Source organism: Columba livia, chromosome 3, assembly GCF_036013475.1.
Source record: "Columba livia isolate bColLiv1 breed racing homer chromosome 3, bColLiv1.pat.W.v2, whole genome shotgun sequence".
Lineage (NCBI taxonomy): Eukaryota > Metazoa > Chordata > Aves > Columbiformes > Columbidae > Columba > Columba livia.
Genome location: NC_088604.1, coordinates 19,237,860 through 19,259,549, shown reverse-complemented (window position 1 = coordinate 19,259,549; position 21,690 = coordinate 19,237,860).

Genomic DNA, 21,690 nt, shown 5'->3' with positions numbered 1-21,690 from the left:
AATCCCCACTGCATTATTGTCTTTTGCCACATTTTGGGAAAGATAGCTAAGTTCACAGTGGGAACTTAGGTTAGAAAGAAAAGCTCAGCACCTTTACAATAGTCTAGAAATTCTAAAGCAAAGGATATATATATATTTTTTTAAGAACTGTGTTTGGAAACTCTGAGAACTCTCTCCATCATTCGAATGTTTGTTTAGGGTTCCATAGGTTTCAGTTGCTGATTTGTATAGAGTAGGTTAGATGTTTTATCAAGTCTGTACTATCCTGATAATTCTAGAAATCTGTCATTATCTTAGCAGTTACGTGTCAAGCCCATGTTCACAAGTATCAGGCTTCTTTCCAGCTTTTTAAAATTCAGATACTGAAATAATTTTGATCTTTCAGCTTCCATTAGGCAAAACTAGATTACATACTATAGGAACTATAAATCACACCTTAAAGGATTTTATTATGTATGAATACAATTAAAGCTACAGCTTTGTCCACTTCAAGTTGTTAGTAATATCTTCTTAACATAGGGGAGCCCAATTTAATCAAAAGCAATGCATGAATTGGAGCTGTATTGACTTTCATTCTCTGTCATACTGTTAAGCAATATGAACTATTGTTTAGGATTAAAATCTTTGGCAAAGGGATCACTGGATAGGGATCAGAATGATTCTAATGTGGAAACTCTGTTTGGCTCTCTTTGCTAGGGTCAACTCCTTTGCTGAACATAGGAACTGTAAGAAAACATGAATTAGTAGTTACTTGGACAATTCAAGTCTGGGCTCCCCGGTGACTTAAGCATCACAGGCATGAAGTTTTGCTCTTCACACGTGTACAGCTATTGGATGATTTTTCAAATAATGACCTGGTTGCTGTGAGATGCTCTCTGATTCTCTCTTTCATCGAATCTTGTAAATAATCACATTTTTTAAAGAAAAGTTCAAGCAGCTTTTTAAAACATGATGTCAAAGCCAAAGCTTGCTTTTAGAGATAATCCCCAGTGGAATGACTTTCAGCTGAATAATGCTTTGTCTTTTTATTGACAGGTCTTAGCTTCTTTATGTCTTTCTGTTTGCTCACATCAACCTTGTTATTTTTTACTTTACAAGAAAGCAAACAGCCTGCAAATCTTTTCTGCGGACAAGTCAATACATTTTTATACTTTCTGGTGTTTTGTTTTCAGGGAAGTTTACATGGAGAGGTTGGGCATGAAGCCAGATGTCCTAGAGACAATTCCTAGAGCTGAAGCAAGCTGTGCACTTACTAACTGCTTTGAACAAATAAATGGCAAGCTCACTGGTGCTTGTCTGTTGAGCTGGGTTCAGGAGAGGGATGGTTTATGATCTCTTGTTGACCTGTACCATTGCTTTGTGCTGTGATCCAAGAATGGACAGAAGTTTGAGGAAGGCGAGCATTGGGGAAGATACTGGTATTTTGAAAGTCTGAGTTTAGCAGGTGTGAGCCATTTGGGTGATACAGTGATACGCTGTAATGCAAATTTGAAAAAGGCAAAAGTGATTAATTTTCAATATCTAAATAATTTAACTTCCTATTTCAAAAAAATTTCTGTAGCCAGTATGAATAATCTTAGAACCTTGGTATGTTGTTGAGGTGAATGAAGACCTAATTCTGAAAATACTTATATGTATTATCGAATGAGCCAGAGATTTCAACCACTAGGAGGAATTGCAGAAACACCCAAAGCATGAAGTCCTGTGCTGAAAAGACTAGGAATAAAATTACTCCCAAATGTGGAAAATCTGTCCTAACTCATCTACATTGGTGTTTCATCTGCTGTGTCTGTGGCTTTTCATATATAATATATAGGAATTGCAGAATCATAGAATCTTTCTGGTGGAAAAACACCTTTAAGATTGAGTCCAACCGTTAACACAGCATTGTCAAGTCCACTTCGAAACCATGTCCCTAAGCAGCACATCTACGCATCTTTTAAACAACTCCAGATCTGGTGACTCCACCACTTCACTGGGCAGTCTTTTCCAATGCTTGACAGCCCTTTCTGTGAAGAGCTTTTTCCTAATATCCAATCTAAACCTCCCCTGGCACAACTTGAGGCCGTTTCCTCTCGTCCTATCACTTTCTACTTGGGAAAAGAGACCAACACCCTCCATGCTACAACCTCCTTTCAGGTAGTTGCAGACAGCAATAAGGTCTCCCCTCAGCTTCCTTCTGTCCAGGCTAAACAGCCCCAGTTCCCTCAGCGTCTTCTTGTAAGTCTTGTGCTCCAGACCCTTCACCAGCTTTGTTGTCCTTTTCTGTACTCTCTCCAGTAGCTGTCCAAGCCATGACCAGCCAGTAATACATAACATATAATATGTAAACAAGTAGTTTATATAAAGATATATGTTTCATGTATATATTTAAAATAAAATTTTATTTCTAAGACATCATTCAAGCTGAAGAATTAAACTAAATAGGTTGCAATGTGATAATTCCTAATAAGAGTTACTATTTTGCAAATAATGAAAAACATAACTTTTGATTCAATCTCTCTCTTGTATCAAACCAGGAACTATTCATTAGAATGTCATCAAAGTGAAGGTCAGAATGCCAAGGCTTTAATAATCAAGAATGTCATGATATATTAATATAAAAGGCTCAGAGAAAGTGAAAGCACAACTTCAGAATTTTTACCAGCAATTGGATTCAGCTATCTGCTTGTGCTGGTTTGACTGAAAAGGACTTAATTTTCTTCAGGCAGTCAGAAACCTTACTTTTTTGTAGTTAGCACAGCCATTGTTTGAATTTAGCTTAAGAACAAGCAGTTAACACCCCAGGATGGATTTAATGTTTTTAATTGCTCTGGTCTGAGAGTCAAGAACATTCTGAGCTGCCTCACAGGCATCAAGGAAGAGGGGCATGGATGGGGCAAAGCTTGACTGACATCCAGACAGATCAATAGGAGTATTCCATCCCATTAGCGTCATGCTTCATAGTAAAGGAGAGATGGGATTTTTTGGCTAGGCTTTTTTTTTTTTTTGGAGCCAGGACAGAGACCTGCTTGTGGGAGTTCTGTTCAGGACTTTCTTCATTTTGGCCTTTTGCCATCCTGCTGTTTTGCAGAGGCCCCTGGACCTTTGTGCCTTTTTCTCTTTTCTCTCTCCTGGATCCACTGTTTAGGACCAGATGCTGCTTCCTGGGACTGGTTGCTCACTGCGCATGGAGTTTGTGAGGAATTGCATTGAGTATCTTCTTTTGTATTCTATTTCTATTTTATATAATATATTATTACTAATAGCCTATTAGTATTTTGTTGTTGTTTTATGAAACCTATTGGGGGTGGAGGGGAGGGAGTGAGTGAGTGGCTATCATGGCTATATTGCTAGCTTGGATTAAACCATGACACTGCTTGTTTCAGAGAAGTCTGGTGCTAGGGAAAGAATTAGCTGGGATCCCTCCTGTGTCACAGGAGACACTGTGGTGTGGTTGTTTGCAGCCCTGGACTGGCACTTGAAAGGCTGTTAAGAGACTTTCTAGGTATTGCCACAAGCAATAGGTTGGTCACATAGGTTGGTATCAAAGACTGAAATGTCTGCTTATTTGCAGGGGCAGCTACTACTTGGGTTGCTGCTAGTACTAAGTAAGTGTCCAAAAACATATTTAGATGACTGAAGAGCATATTTGTGACCTGAAAAATGCATTCACTTGTCACCTGAATTAAACAATGTTTTATGGTGGTAGAAGAGACCAAAGTACAAGCCTGCAAACCTCTGGTTATTAGCTGTTGTTGGAATTAAAATCCCAGTGCATCTTTGAAAGAAATATAAGCTATAGTTATGGAGTGTGTTTATGGTACCTATATTGCTAAACTAATTATACATCCATTTCCTTTTATTGCATATAATGATATACCATGCACTATGAATTTAGAAAGCTACACAGCGTGGATCTGTATGAGTTGCTTAGAACATCATGGGTGGTTTGGTTCATTGTCTTACCTTAAAATCCTACTGGGCAATGAAATTGTGTATTAGCAGTGCAACACTAAAGCAATGTTAAGAGTAGCCCATATCTTGGTACTCCTGCCTGTGTGGACCCTTATGAGCCTACAGAGTACCATATTCACATCCATGATTTGTCAAGAAGATATTTGGAAACCTACCTTTAGAGATCTTGCCTATCTCCAAAGTATACTTATACAATACAACCTGCTGCAGTCCTCAGATGTTGTGCAATTGTATGTTTACCTGTAAAGAAGAACATAGAATCCATACTCAACTCATGGCCCAGACATGATATCATTAGAAATTCTGGAGACAAGGGCTTTCTCCAACAGAAGATGCGTATCAGATGAAAGAAACATTATGCACACTAAATTTACTAAAATATCTGAGGCATAGTATGTGCTCTCTCTAACAAAGAGGTCAAGCAAGAAAATACTGCTCAGTTTTGTTTCCCAGTGTGATATGTAAAAAACCTCAAGATGCCTTGCAAACTTAAAATAATCTAAAAAATATCTGAAAATAGTAGGTCCTTGTAGAATATGCTCTGTAATCGAAAAATTATGCAAATGTTTTAGGAATTCAGTAGTATGTGAATCTAAATATGAAATAAGTGTTTGGATTCCAGGTGAAATTATGCCTAAAATTCAGATTTGGTACAAAACTTATTACTTGCTCTTGTGAGATTTTTGGTATCTTAATTGTAAAATTCTCATGATGTCATCTTCACATTTTCAGACTGGAATCAGGAAACAGTGACTTAATATGTTTCAATTCTAATAAGAAAATTGCATAGTTTCATATGCAGCTTCCTTGTTTTGACCTATGTCTGTCCTAAAACAAAGGTATTCATGGTAAGGGTTGCCACAGATAGAGTCTAATGGAAAAACCTCCTTACCATGCCATCAGCATCACAGAACTCTTCCCATCTTCCTGCGTAGATGAGTTCTTAGGGACATGGTTTAGAAGTGGATTAGGCAGGTTAATGGCTGAACTCAATCATATTGAAGATCTTTTACAACAAAAATGATTCTATGATCTTCAAATTTTGTTGTACTTGAGCAATGCCACTGATTAAGAAGCAAGAATTAGATAATTTTTAACGAAAAAGTTAAATGGAGTAAATTACACCACAGTAAATTGTGGCACTGACTAATGAAACTGTGTGTGTTTGTTGTTTTTTTTTTTTTTCTTGCTATAAATTATGATGAAATGTGCAAGAAAAAAGAAGTTTTACAAACACTATAAATCCTGCTGTGAATTCATTAGTCAAATCAGAAAGCAGTTGTATTTTTAATAGGAATTTTTATGTACCTTCATAGGCCTGGAGCTGTAAACTTTAAATCCTTAATTTAAATATAAGTCTGCTGCAGCCATTAGCCTGGTGTGTAATCTCAGATAAATACTAAGGTAATTTGTGTGCCTCCTAGCATTTCTGAAGTAAAGAATGTACAGTATTACAGCAAAAGTGAACGGTATGCTATAAAGAAAACACAGTTATTACTGCTTTGCAATGATACTTTCACTTTATTTTCTTACTAAGATAAAACGGTGAATATGAAAAACAGTTAAATTATCACAGGTACAAAAGTCTTTTAAGGTGCACATAAAACAATGATGAAGACCTGCATGAAAGTAATTATTTTCTTATACATGCTATATGTATGATAAGTACACTGCGATTCTGCAGCCTGTATTTTTTATAAAGTAAGAGCAAGTAATCAGAGCTGTTCCTTCTGGCCTTAGAATGAGTGAGGGTATTTGTGTGTGCATGTGTAGTAGAAACTAAGAAAGGTATAATAGATACCATTTATTTACTTCTCCATTCACTCACATTCGTAATAGCTAACTTTCAGGCTCAGAACACATTTACAGTTAACACGTTTCCATTTCTATGTTGCTACACTGTGACTGGATGAATTTGTCTTTCCTCTCGCAGATTTGATATCACACCATCTTCCTGATTTCCTATTTTGCAGAGTTATATTTCATTAAATATTGACATTTTAATGTTAGTTGCCAGAGTCTTACAATGACAGCAATTTCACTTGTTCTCCTTTCTGTGTGTATTTTCGTTTTAGTAATATTGTCTTCCATCATTTTCTGATATAAAGTCTCATATATTTGTGACAGCTAAATAGAATACAATTTCCTTGCAAAATATCAGTGATATTCTAGAGGTGGTGATGATCAGTTTATTTTGAAACAAAAGTCAATACTTGTGAATTTTTAGTTGTTCTAAGAGAGAACAGGTGCATGCATTTGGAGCAACTAAATGTCTTGCATTTCACTGGAATGACACTAGATGGCCTTGCAAATACTTTTTTTTTGCTGCTGTTCTATACCATAATATATGGAGTAATATGGTATACATAGACTTCAGACCGAGGGTATTACCTGGTGACCTGTATTCTGCTCCTTACTAGGTATGCTTGGGTACATAGCTCTTCTAAACTAAGTTTCAGTTTACCATAGACTTACACTGCATCATCATTTTGATTGTCTTCTGTGCTGGTCATTTATTGGTGTAGATGGTAGGGCTTTGTTCTTTTAATTTTAGGACAGTGCAAGTGAACACTTTTTAGTGATTAATCTGTTGTGGTTAGAGATGGATGATTTTCTAGAAAATTAATTTGTTGAAAAGCATACAGTTTTGATATTGTGAATTATGCTGACCAAAAATGCAAATAAAAAGAGGTTCTGTCAGCATTTTTCTGAGCACAAATTTTTTCTTGTCAAAGTAACATTTGGGAACAAAAGGCACATGAAAATCAATCTTTCACTTCCAGCCACAATTGTTATTCACTGTTTCAGTGATGAAAAACCCCTATTATTTCAATTTAGTTCAATCCAAAGTGCAACCCCACACCCTTCTAGTTGGACAAGCTAAATTTCACTATTAAAACCACTATGTGAATACACATCCCACTGAAATTACCTGATCAGTAAGGTGAAGATACTATTAAACTGGAACAGGGAAGGTTCATCTCACCTGAAGGATTAAATTTGCCAACACGGTAATTAATTTTCAATGCAACAAGTGATGAGTTTTACTTTGAAAATTTGAATCATTATGTCTCCAAATTGCCAGGTGTGGCTTGCAGTTTATCAAATGGCTCATTTCTTATTATGCTTAACTTGTCAGCATGCTTGCAGGACATCTTATGCCCATTTTTTCCTTGTGAACTCTAATCCTGTAATATTTTTCTTATGAACAACCACTGCTGCTTAGTGCAGTATGCTTTTTATTGAGGATGTGGGCTGACTGCCATTGAAGAAAGTGGAAAGATTCCCACTAACTTGAGTTGAAATTGGATCAAGTTCATGTGAAGCTAATCAGCACAGGAAATATGCACATGCTTATCCTATTACAGTTTATTTGTGTCTAAGTAAACACAGTGCCACCAAACTTGTAAATTAAGCTGCCTCCAAATGTTTTCCTGCTTCTTATATATTGCCGGTATAGATTGATGGCACATGTGACATTAGACACGGGCAGTCAATGTATGAAGCTCCAAACCTAATTTGGCCCCATTTTGTTTGCCTTTTCAGGTGAACTAACACATCCGTTGGCCTAAGGGTAGCAAAAAGGAGTTCTAGCATTCAAGTCATGCAAGAAAATAGCAAGAAGATGATTAAGACAGGGAAGCAACTACAGTTATTCCATTATTTCTGTGTTCTTTCTGTGATGGTTTTTGTGTGTGTGTTTTGTTTGTTTGTTTGTTGGTTTGGTTTATTTTTAAATCTATGAAAAATTATTTGGTAGTAGATTGAATTCCAATCTTAGTTGATGTGATTCCTGTAAGCTTCCAGTGCCAGCTGTCAAATTCAAAGTGGAGGTCTGGTGAAATTCCAACTGACTGTGATGCTGAAGAGACATGATCATGTCAGGAACTACTTCAATTGCTTTTAGTGCCACTTCATAGATCTGTAGTTTGCTAATTGTTCTCTCTCTGCTGCTGTGTATTTGTTTTTAAGTGTGAGGTCTAGTGAAATGTTGTTAAAGTGGAAAGATACTATTCAAAACAAGGTATTCTAGAGACAGACCTTTAAAGACTAGATAGTACTGACAGACGTAAACATAAGGCTGTAGGAAGACTAGTTACTTGGCTAAACAATCGCCTCAGCCAAAATCTTTTGTATTCTGCAGGGTTTTTTTTTCCCACTAAGAAATGTGATACTTTTATATGACCTACATCTGGACTAGAGAGGTAAACCAGGCCAGGGCACATGTTTGACTATACGGGTTATCTATTAGCATGCTGTTGACATAGTTTTGGTGCAGAATAGGTTGCCCGCTCTGTGGGTGAGGACAGAAAGCAGAATGTAGCATCGGAGCTCAAGCCATTCTGTACCCTTTGCCTAAGGGCCAGCAAATAGGTCCTGGATCATTTTATTCAGTAGCAGACTGCTTCAGGGGCTCAGAACAGATCCAGAGTCTCTTATTGATTTAATTAACATGTAACTTGAATTCTTATGTGATACAAGTTGGCTGTTTCTCTCAACATACTTTCAAGGGCAAGCACATGACCAACACGTAAAAGCTATCTAAAGACATCTGATTATTGCCTCGTGGTCTTGAAGAAAAATTGAAAATGAATGGCTGTAGATAGTCTAAATCAAGATGATTCTGGAAGTACCTTTCTTCTCATAACAGAACAGTGAAATATTGCAAAGGGTATGTCCATATGATATACATATTCATTAAAACTAATTGTTTTATTAAAATAATAATATAATGAGGGCTAAAGCACCTTCTGATGTTACAAATTCATATAATGAAAGGGTTAGCTATCTCCAAAGAATGACTCCTGATCAGAGCTTAAGCCTCATCAAGTTAATTTCTAACCCCTTCTCCCAGCTTAATTGATAGATAATTTTTGGCAGCACTGTCTGCAAGTGATTACATTTAAACTTTTCCACACCATATGTCAGTTCCAGAAGGAAAAGGTTAAGGTCCTCTTGATTACCCTTTTCAGAACAATCTCCTGGTTCAAATATATGGGCTCTTGAAGCAACGCTTTTTTTGAAGGAAAACGGTTTTATTTTTGCAGCATCCCACACTATGGAATATGACATGTTGTAACCATAGATTGAACAAAACATCCAACATTATACGTGATGGTCAAAACAGCACACAGATAAATATAGATTGTAGGTTTCAGTTCTTACGCTTTACAGAACAAAGATTGTGTGAAGATTGTATTGGGATCAAATGACTTATTTAGCATCTGTTGGGCTTTTCTGAATCACTGTCACCACAAGTCAGTCTGTTATGATTTGTTTTATGTTTAAATTGCAAGTGTTTTGGAACAGCATTTTATTCTGTGTTTTGATAGTGTCTAAGTGTAAATGGCTTGTGGTCTACAACTAGGAACCAAACTAAACAGGAATTAAAACAATATTAGTGTCTCATCTAGACCACAAGTCTCATCAGATTTGTTGCTTGTCTTACTCAAGTACATAATCAGTGATGAATTCTTATGATGACTATTCAGTATCTATGACATATTTCTAATTGTAATGGCTATGAGCAGTAATATTTTCTAAATTCAATTTCTCTCTGGTCAAAATCTCCATCTTACACAGAAAGCTTTTTCTTGCTTCACAGGTAGCTTTAAACACAGGTATGTCCTCATCTTTGAACAATTCATCATTCTCTGTTCAGATGTTGTAGAAGTATAGATAGAAAACATTAAAGATGGAGTTTTATTCAAAATAAGAAAAGTAGATCTTAAGAAAAGTGCTCTCCTTATGCCCTATGCTAAATTATAACCATATTCTTTGGCTCAAGGAAATCTTAGACTTTTTGGAAAACAAGACTCCCAACTTCTCCTTTTCCTTCCTCCTTTCTTCCACATCTTTTCAGGGAACGTCCCTTTTCCATGTAGTGAATGAGTTTTCTGGAGAACCTTCTTCCTTATCTTCTGCTCCTGGATTGGACTGGAAAGTTGAGAGCAGGGTCCTAGATCCTGGCCCTGAGTCTGAATAAAATATCTGTCACTCAGAGTGAAGTATATGAAGTCCAAAGAGGAAGCAGTGGGACAGAACAGCCGTGTTTGTGAGTGTTGCCAGTCAGCACATCATTAGCAGGACAATGGAGTGCTGGCTGCCACAGGACATCTGTAAGCAGCACATACCATAGATAGCTTCCTGATAACAGATACTGCATTTCAGGGTAATTACAGACCATATACAAGGCCAGAACAGCTAATGATGTAATCTCAATAACGTTTTCTGAAGGTAAAGTCAGGTTTCTTACTGACTTCTGTCACACTAAGTGCACAAGTGATTTGCTGAGCTGTTTTACACTGTAGACGTGAGACACAGTTGCAATTCGTGCCTTTCCTTGTCTTTTTACTGGCTGAATTTGTGATTAATTATTCTGAGAAAACTTTCTTACATTAGCATTATAAATTTTGAATCAGAACGTTATATTCTAAAATTCTCTTTTTAAAAAGTCCATTGTGATATTTACCTTGTAACTTCATACCCTACAATGACTTGAAGTTCACACGTCATAGTGAAAACAGCAGCAACTCTTCTTGTTTTCTTGCAAGCGTATCTTTTTCACAGCAGGTTTTGCTATATTCTCTCATCTTTGAGCTAAACCAATGTGCTATTCTGGAGGCAGATATCAGCTTGTTTTGCCTCTGCTTTACGCCACCAGTAGACACGTTGGGTTTGTGTGGTGTCAAAGCTGAGGAAATAAGCCTGAGAAAGCCATAGCTCGGGCTTGCATGAGAGTAACTACACAGCTCAGGGCATGGACAGTGAGATCATGTATGTGCTCAGAGTATGTGCAAAGTGACACGTGTTTGCCTGCAAAGTATGCATAGCTTTGCTCTTGCAGCCCATCCCGTCTGTTATCCTGCTAGGCATAGGTGCCTCATGCACTTGCAATTCCTTTTCTTTGAGAAAACCACAACAGCACTTGATTAAAGTGATTTCAAGGTAAAATCTTCAAAACAAAATATTATTTATTCATCCAAGAACTTCTGTAGCAGGGAGCAAAGACATAAAAATAAAACAGGCCAGTTCACATGGGGTTTACCTTTATAAAAATCTGTTTTTTCTTTTTTTTTTTTTTATTTTTTTTTCAGCACCCTGCAAAGTTTTACTGACTTGAGTCAGTGTGCTCAGCTGTATACTTGACTGTGGAAGTTATAATTTGCCTGGTCTTTATAACTTGCACCTCTCTGTCAAGGACTCATCTCCACTTACTGCTAAAGTTGTATGTGAGCTGCTGTCTTCCTGAGACTCTCCTTATAATTTTGGGGTTTTGTTGTTGTTGTTGAGTTTTTTTGATCCTTTTGTTACTGGACTCAGGGATAAGAAAGGTCTACTTTGTTGGCCAATGATGCAGCAGCATTTACTTGGCTTGCACTGCTAACAACCTCCTTTCTTTGAGCTTTTGCAGTTGAGTAAGCTACAGTGGAAATCACTAAATTCCAGAGTTGAAAAACTGCTGCAGAGGACAGAGGCTGATGCTGTAACACTTTAATAAATTTACATATATTGCCCAGATCTAGAAAATATCATAAGCTTTAAGTTCTATACTGTTATGGAATACTCCTCTTCCTTCCATCAGCTACATCAGAATTCATCCCTGGCCTGGTGCTGTTTTCTGCAGTGGGAAAAGTGGGGATCTAATGGTCAATTCACTCTCTCTCAGTAGAGATTTTTATAACAAAGAGGTTATGGCATGTTTGACTGTTTACCTGCTCTCCCCAACAGCCTTGGATGGTGTGCTCTGTATTATTCTTGCATTAGCTTACTTCTCTTACATAAAGGGATGCACAAAACCACCAGCATGAGCATTATTTTGGATACACTTGAATGAAGAATGGTGATTGTGGTAAAGCTGCATCTGACCAGATACTCCAATGTAGCACTATGCTAAAACAGTGGTCTGAAGCACTGGAAGCATCTGTTTTCTCCTGTTATATTATAGCTATATATATACGTTAATAGCTGTTGGCCATCTAGTTCCTTTCTTGTATATGTTGCCAGAATGTCCTTGTGAATAGTGGTCATGCTTAGGCTGGTGGACAGAGACCTTGGCACCAGGAAGGACAGCAGCAAACTGGTAAATGGATCTGTATGTATCAGCCATAAACAAAACATGAAGAAAACCTTTCCTTTTTGCAGTGAGACTACTTCTTTCCTCTTGCTGAACTGCTGCTTCTATAAGCAGCAGGACTATAACAAGTAAGCTGGTAGGTAGAATGTGACAGGGATTGTTCTCTGTCCCTCGGATTAAGTATTGTGGTTTATATCTATACGGTTACTATCTTTTTCTCACTGGAAAAGAGTAAATGAATATATTCTGCCTCTTGCAAATGGTCACCTGGTAAGCCCTTTGCCCCTGCTATTTCATAAGCTATTCCTGAGTGCCTGGCATGGCATGTGCCATATCTATGTGAGGAAGCCAGCTAACGCTTGAACAGTATGGATGATTGGTAAACAAGGCTCAAAGCTATGACTTAGAACTGTTTACTAGGCTCTAGATGACCTAGAGACCTTCAACATGAAGTCCTCTTGAATTAGAGAGATGGAGCTGCTGGTAGTGCCCCGCCGTGAAGCGTCCCTGCTCTAGCGTTTGCTACCTCCGTGCTGTACATCGACCCAGTGGTCCAGCCTAGGAAGTTGCTCCCAGCAGAGCTGGGCAGCTGCCACAGCAATGTGGTCTGCTGGGGTTAAAAAAGGGGGAGATTGCCCTGTCCTGATTGCTGTGAGATCAAATGGAGTTTTATCACTTCTGAGCAGAGTCTTAGCTATAGCATATTGCCTTCTCTACCCTAAACACTAAACTCAACCATTGGAAAGCCTCTGTATGTTGAATAAAACCTGTGGTGAATGATAGAATAAACAACAATTGAAAAATAATTATAATGCCACTGACACAGTGTAGTTTTAACAGAGGGGGTATTTTTGTATATGATTAAAGTGGTTACCTTGACTTCTAACTAGAACACCTGAACATATTTTTAAAGTATCTAACTTGAACTTCAGTGTATGTTTTAAATAACTGAAAGAGCAATCACATAGGGAAGAAAATCAGCAAACAGAACCTAAACCATGACTCCAAAATGATCAATAAATCTGTTACTGCTCTTCAGTACATCCCTTTGAGTGTTCAAAATGTTGATTCAGGTATCAAGCACATCAGATATTTAACATCCCCTTAGCATAAGTAAAATGAAATTAAAAGTTTGAAAATGTTTTATTGCTATGCCATTTCACATACATGTACACACCTCTTACATACCTTTGATCTTGCATCCTCATTAGTATTTATGCAATAGTACAGAAAATTAACTTATATTTATTAGATTATTTTGTATTAAAACGTATTAATTTCTTGTTGAATCTGTCTTCCGAGTTCTATGTTACTTGTGCCTATATATTTATTTTGCTTTTTGCTTTAGAGATCAGCTATTTCTGTGCAGTTCAGGTGTCACTCTGAATTCTGTCTCTGTTTAAAATATTTTGTATCTGATACTGGTTCAATCCTATTTATTATCTTTTAGTAGAAAAGGAATTAGAAGTAAATAAGCGTTTAGATGTCTGCAGTGAAATGAAGGTGTCCCATTACCACTAAGGAAAAGATATTGGGGCAAACTGACTTAAAATACTCTGTGGCCACACTGTCAGAATCTCTGTCAGTCCAAAACAGGTTTCCTTCCTGCAGACTATCTTTTGAGAATGGTCCCTGGCTAGGAATAGTCGCTGACCAGGAATAGTCTCTGACCCACACTATCAAACGGTGTCTGAGAATTGTTTGTGCAAGCACATGTCAGCATAGGCCAGAAGTCTGCTAGCAGCAGTTTAACAGCAAAGAAAATCAAGTTATAGTGATTTGGATGGTTCTCCAACACTGTTTAATCTCTCAGTATGGATGTAAGTTGATGTTACCGTTCCTTTCCACACAGGCATGAAACCACAACAGCCAGTAATTTTATCATGCTAAGAAGTAGTTAAACTTTGTCTCCTTATGCAACAGAAAAGTGTGGCATCTTACGTGCACACAGGTCATACGGGTTGAAATGCACCTGTACATAGGATTCTTTTTCCATCTCATCTCTGTGCTCTAGAGTATCTCTTTCAGGTAGAGAACACAATGCTCTAAAATGTCACTTGTCTTGACAGACATCACTGATTTTTAAAGCGTTTTTATAAACTGTGTCTGTTTTCTGATACATGAAGGAACTGTATTTCATAAAGATCTGAGTTTTTATTTACTTCATGCTCACTGATGCTTTATTTCAAGCACATTTAATTTTTTATAATGCTGTTTTTGAAATACCTGTACTTTACTGGATTCTTTTGTTTCTGAAATGCTCAGCTGAGATTGCATTTGTTTTCTTTTCTTCTATCAGTGCTGCCAATCTCAGATCTTCAACTTTTTGTATATTTTATGTGTGTCATTGTATATTTATTTAAAGACAAGTGCTGCTTTGCCACAAGTTTTCAGAAGTTTACCTAGAAAAGTCTAGGGAGATATGCTTCTATGCTACCTAAACTGAAATTCCTTCTACCCTGTTTTTTTTGAACACTTTTCTCTAATATGGTCAGCAACATTTTTAGATAGGTCCACCTCTTGGAGAGTGCTGATCACTACAGCTCTCCTCTCTGGATCTCCAAGTCTGTGACAGAACTGCCTGTCACTGGCAGTGTAACATGATAGAAACTCCAAAGCTAGATGGTGATTTTAGCATGCAACTAGAGTCAGGCTGCTGTGCTCTGCCACACCAAGAGGCTTCTGATTTGATGACATTAAGAGACAGAAGATTCATTGCCACTCTTAAGGTTTTGTCCCATTCATTAACAACCTTCACTGTTAAAAATATGCATCTTTTTTTCTCATTTAAATTAATCTGCTTTGACTTTTAGTCACTGCTATAAACAAGTTTCCTCCCAGTGATTTTTTTTTTTTTTTTTTTGTTAAATAATGCATAGGCTAAGCTTGTTCAGTTTTTGTGACATGTTTTCTTCAAATCTCAAATAATTTTTAAAGCCATTTGGGAAACATTTCTAACATCCTTTATACAGGGGCATTTGGAAACTTTAGTGATGTATCTAGACATAAAATTACTTATTTCATTATCTATTTTCTTGTTTTAGATAGATGAAATCTGTTGCAGGGGAAGCATGCTCATTTTGGAGATGAGTACAGTACTCACCACTGATAGTCAAGATCAGATTTTCAGAAGAAGTTCTCTCCTATTTTACATGATTTAGAGTCATCCTTCTGTGTCTGGGACTGGATGGTCTCTATGCTTAAGTATTGAAGAAGTTTGCATGTAAAATTGTTCATTTTCTGTCAAGAATATCTATTGTAGTATCTGTGGAATTGGAAGTGATCAGTATGACTGGAAAGTAAGAAAAATAGCATGTTTATGTGTATAAATTTAAGAAAACAAAACACTGTTTTACCAGCTACAGACTTATTAATATAACCTTAACAATACACAACATTTTTGAACGGTTCGAACATTTTTGAACAGAAGTGAAGAAGAGCTTGAGATGTGGAAGTAAATAAAAATGAGGTAAGAAACAACATGGTTTCATCAAATACAGAATGTGCAAGGCTAATATGATACTTTCCTTAGAGAAGATAACTGATTTTCCAGACGAGTGAACTGAATCACATCTATCTAGAATACAATGCAGTCTTTGAATATAGTGCCTCATGAGGGGTTATTAGTTAGACAGAAAAAGCTGAGGATTAATACAATTACTATCATGTGTGTAAAGATCTGGGTAAAAAGAGCTACTTTGGATGAAGCTGAAAGTGGAACTGTTGGATTGGAAGGAAGTAGTTACATAAAAATTTTTCAAAGATCCATCTTTAGACCATTTTGTTTAATATTGTCATGAATAAAATGGACAGAAGTAGACACATGCTAGTAAAAATGGCTAAGGTTACAAAATAACCGTAACACCAAGAGGGATCAGAATATAACTTGGTGGGAAAACTGAGTGACCATGAGAATGGAGAGTAATAGTATTATTAAGAAAGAGTATTAATAGCACAGGGAATGTGGTCAGGAATTAAGGACTGCAAGTTGCTAAGATAATTCCTCGGTATCTATTAAAGACAGAGTATAAAACATACATATGTGTAATGAAAAGACATAATACTAGAGATACTTGTCTTGTAAGGCCTCTGAGCCTTAATGTTCAGGACTGAGAAAGATACATTTATAAAACTGGAACAGGTGGAAAGAAGAACTGTTGAATGTCTGGAAAATGTTGTTTGAGGAGAGGCTGGAAAAGGAGTCTAGTTTGCTTAGTCTTGCAAAATGGAGACTGAGAAAGGTACGATTAATCACCAGTTGGGGGAAGGGAGAAGATATATTTGAGTTAAATTAGTGTTGGCATAGGGACTTAAATTAATTTAAATGTGAAATTAAAAGAAACCTGGTGTTTTCATGAACTGTGAATGCTGTGAAATTCAGATCAGCCTTTTAGAAGAATGAAGACAAAGTCTTGACTTGTTTCAGTACAACCGTAGCAGTTTATAAAAAATATTGTGTTGTATGTTGCCTTCATTAGCAGGTGACTAGAGTTGATGATCCAGCAGGTCTCTTGAGCATGGTGTCATGCTCACCGCCTTCCATTTTGGTGCTCACTGCCCTCATTTTCGGAAGAGCACAACATCTGTTGTGCTTTGCAATCTGTTCTCTCTGAAAGTGTGATGGCTCTGATAATGACTCCAGTACTGTTCGTAGAATTAGACTCAAAGTTAGTTGGTCAGGCTCACACAGAAGGCTTGCTGCAGAGCTGGGTTTTAAATGTAAACTTTCAGAGTCCTAGATACATGTCTTAAGCATACAACCATTCTTTCATCTTTGCACTTGCATTTCAGTCTTAATTTATCTATCACACAACTTATTTTCTGGCAATAATATAAGTGGAAGATCAAGAGGCTTTGGTTTTGTCTACTGTTGCTATGTAACAAAATCCACATCCTAGAAGTTACATAAAATGGATACCTGGTTATTGCAACACAAATGGATATTGGTTTACAATATGTTCAGGTATTGCTATTTGCTTGTTGTTGCAATAGGCATTTTGTTTTCAATGCATTTAATGGAGAGAAACAGGCATCCCATTTCCGTGAACATTTATTCTGCCTGAGGAATAACTGAAGTTATCTAATAAGTATGCAAAAAATTCAAGGCTTCTTATTAATTGTGTTTAAACCATCTGTTCCTGTAAGGAAAACTTGAATAGTTAATCATATAGCAAAATGTGAACACATAAGCACAGAAGTGTTAACAAAGTGCTCAGTGATAGATATGTTTTAGTGAATCTAAGGTTTTATTACTGTGAGTAATGTTCTGTCTTTATATTTTTTTTATTAGTTAATAAAAAAATTAAAAAAACAAATTGAGTTTATATTAATGACAAAATAGGCAAAAATATGCTCATCTACTCTTCCATCTGTTGTCAATAGTGTTTTAAAATTGATCTCTGAAGTTGGTGTTCTAGGTGCTAAATCCACCAGTAACTGAAATCCATAAACTACTGCTACATAACGATGTAGAATGGGTGCAAGGGAAGGGAAAATATACCTACACTGTTCTTCTGTGCCTTCTTCAAGTATCTGCTCTTGGAAATTTACTGGACTGTGATGGATTTTTATTTGGTCCAATGCACCTTTTCTTGCAGGACTGAAGAATAGGACTGAAATAGAGTTTAATTTTATCAGATTGTATGAGATTTTAATGAGATATTTACTAGACAATGCCAAAATAGGGTAAAGCTATTTAAGTTTTGAAAACTGATTGGCAATTAATTTAGTGAAGGATCTTATGCTGTTTGTTCTAGGTACACTAATATTTATTACAAAGTATCTCAAACAATGTAGGTAGATGAATGTAGTACTGTTCAATTTCCAGGCTTTGCTTTTTTGTTTTCCCATTTTCCAGATTTTGTATGTCTTGTTTATAGTGTAAACTGCATCCTTACTTGGTCTGCCTTTTTGGTCTTAAAGCACCTGTTCTACTAGGTATCCTAGTGATTATCCTGTGATGAATTTTCAGTATCCTTTGAATTCATGTTTTCTCCTAACTGGACCGAAATTTACCTCCTTTAAGTATCCTGTTTCCTCAGAAGGTTATAAACAGCCTGTTTTTACTGTCCAGTTTTAATTTTTTTTTGTTAGAAAAAAATATTTCAGCTTGCAATACAGTGATTATAAGCACCAAAGATTTAATGTAAATAAATTATTAATTAGTGTAGATTTATTGATGATGGCCACATCTTTGGTGATTAACTAGTGAAAACCATTCTCCATACCTGATTTGCTCATTAAGACCTATTTGTTTTTTATAATACACTAGCTTCAACATGCCTGCAAGAAGGGCAAAAATTACATTACTGTGGTGAGTTGACCCTGTCTGGACACCAGGTGCCCATCAAAGCTTCTCTGTCACTTTTCTCCTCAAATGGACAAGGGAGAGAAAATATAACAAAAGGTTTGTGAGTTAAGGACAGGGAGAGATCACTCACCAGTTACTGTCATGGGCAAAACAGACTTGATTTCAGGATATTAGTTTAATTTATTACAAAACAAATCAGAGTAAGATAATAAGAAATAAAACCAAATCTTAAAACACCTTCTCCCCTCCTTTCCCTTCTTCCTGGACTCCACTTTCAAATTCTCTATTTCCTCCCCACAAATGATGCAGTGGGATGGGGAATGGGGGATTGTAGTCAGTTCCTCACACGTTGTCTCTGGTGCTCCTTTTTCCTCAGGGGAAATTGTCTCTTTTCTTTTACTAAAAAGTAGAGAACATTCATAGCAGGAACAGTACTGCTTCAGCAAGCAGGTTTGAGGGAAAACTCTGTTTTTTTTCAACTTTACACAGTGCAAATCTATTCTTTTTTGAAACAGGGAAATGCAAACTCAACATATTTCAGAAAATCTTTTACAGTAGTATACTGAATATTGAGAAGTCTTGCAAAGTGAAACCTGACATTGCAGATAAGCTAATAAGTGTACTCATAAAGATTCAGATTGGATATTAGGAGAAATTCTTCATGGAAGAGTTATCAAGCACTGGAACAGGCTGCCCAGGGAAGTGGTTGAGTGACCATCCATGGAGGTGTTTAAAAGATGCATAGATGAGATTCTTAGGGATGTTGTTTCAAGGTGGACCTGGCAATGTTCGGTTAGCAGTTGGACTCAATGATCTTAAAAGTCTTTTCCAACCGAAATGATTCTATGATTCTATAAAGATCATTAGCAACATAATTTCTAGCCTTTTAAATATTTCACAATGTTTGTGCATAAGTAGGCAGTTCTAACTAATAGATTAATAATAATTTTCATTAATGTAGGGGCCTCTACTGTAAATCAAGATTTTTTAAAAGCATATTTGATTTAATAGCCAAATGATGAAAAAAATTCTCTCTCAAAAGAAGTGCAGCACAATTAAATTATATGGGGCAGAGTGCAACAACATTTAAGATCCAGTTGGTTGGAAAGATGAGAATGAAAAAATGTTCATAGACTGTTGATTTGAATCTGGAAAGAACTGCAGTTCTAACTCCTTATGCCAAGTTTGATTTGCAGATTTTAAACTATTAAACACATTGGCACATACAGAAAACTTAATATCTTTAGGTTTTCAATGAAAAGAACAAAAATTGTTAAAAAGTGTATTATCCACAGGAATTTTTACTCTGAAGGATAGTGAATAAATGTCATTACTAATTTTTAAGAAAAAAAAAATGACTGGCTCTATGATTTATATTAATTCATATCCAATTGATCCAATTGTATCTATCTAAATGCTCACAATCAGAGCCCTGTAAATGCTGCTTATTTAAAAGCACATTGATATTGAAGAGAAACACAGGTGTCTGCTAAAGAACTGCCTACTTCAATTCCACTAATTTATTCTTGTAAATTAATACAGTGTATTTTATTTACATATATATTACCCACAAGGAAATCATTACTATCTCATAACATTGTATTGCCAATGAAGTGCAATTTTGTTGCAAATCTGGCAGAATTTACCTTCTTGGAGACATTTAGAACAATCCTCATATGCTTACATTACAGTAACATTTTTTTGACAATCTATTCCCATTCCTTCTCCTAAAACCAGTAAACCCTCTAAGTGAGCAGCTGTGGAGAATGGTCACTGACCTGTGTGGCCTGAAACTGGCCCCTAAGCTCTGTGTTGCCATTGACTGGGGCACACCAGTGCTGTTTGACCTGAGCCACAATCATGCCCAGGGATGACTCCAGCAATTTAGCAGTGACAACTCTGAGCTGTGTGCAGACTTAAGCCCTGACTATGCTTGTTTTCCTTTTAAAGACAACTGGGGCAAGGGCAGACTCCCACGGAGAAGGATAGCTTGTACTGGAAGCACCTGGAGGCTCTCCATTCAACTGTGAGAAGTGTGTCAGCTCAGACCCTCATCCTTGATCCTCACCTAAGCTACAGTGCCCATGGACCATGTCTGCACCCATGGTCCTTGCTGGTGCAGATGTCTGTTCATGTACCCACAGAACTTGCTGATGCTGACCATGACTTGACTCCTTGATTGGACCTTGGACCTTCCTCCTCACCATGAACCTCTCCAGCAGTTGCTGGGGTCTTGGCTGACCCTAGTGACCATCACTGACTTGCTCTGTTCACCTCATTCAGAGGCTGTGTGACAGGGTGTGGGTTGATGAGGACCCTGCTCATCCAGCCTGGCTGTCACCCTGGCTTCTGACTCCCTTGCCCTACAGACCAGTCTCTCCCAGACAGTCTGTCCTTCCTCTCTTCCACAGCTTGTGGTAGGAGGCCACAGTGCCAGCTCCTCATCTTCTAGAGAGCAAAGGTTGATTTGCCTACAATATCAAGAAGTCTGGCATTAACAGGAAATACATCTCCTATATTGTGTTTGTCCTTTTCATAATTGTATAGGAAAACCAAATCATGTTGGATATTCTTACATTCACATCACAAAACAATTTCATGCCAAAATTAATTGTAAAGATGTTGTAGTATCAGAGCTACATCTGGGATATATGAAATATTCATTCCTTTATGAACTTAGTCTTTATTGGTCAAGATACTTGAACTACAGAGCTGTCACTTCCAGTTTTCAGGTCTTGCACAAATTAAAATTTCGCCATTGCTGCTGTTGGAAAACTGGGAGAACCTTGGATTTATGGTTCCAGCTCTACTAATTTCGAAGACCTAAGCAATTTTCAAAGTTTTAATGCTCAACAACAATGATGTAAGCAGAAAAGAGAAGAAAATAGTTAAGACTTTGTATCTAGTTGCTACCTTATGATAGTAAAAATAAAAACTCATGGGAGAGGCTAAGAAGATATGATTAACAAAGTGATAAAAGGAGCCAAGTTCGGGCCCAAAACTTAAACCATGTCGTGGCATGGAAGATGAACAGAAATATGCTGTGTGTCATAAGTCATTGTCTGTTGAAATTTATTATGATTGATGAATAAGCAGGGAGATCAATACAATTGCTAGATGCCAGGAATAGGTTAAAAGGTTTTTATTATGGCAAGACAAGATCCTCAGATTTCTTATTACTGGAAGAATTGGATGGCCTAAATATTCAGTTCTTGCAGCCTTTTCTCTTTGATTTACTCTGTATAACAGAAAGGCTGAAAATGATTGAATGGATGTTTTGTTGGCAGTGAGAAATAAGTTTATGATGAATTAATTCTATTTCACATAGCCTATTAAAAAAAGTTCC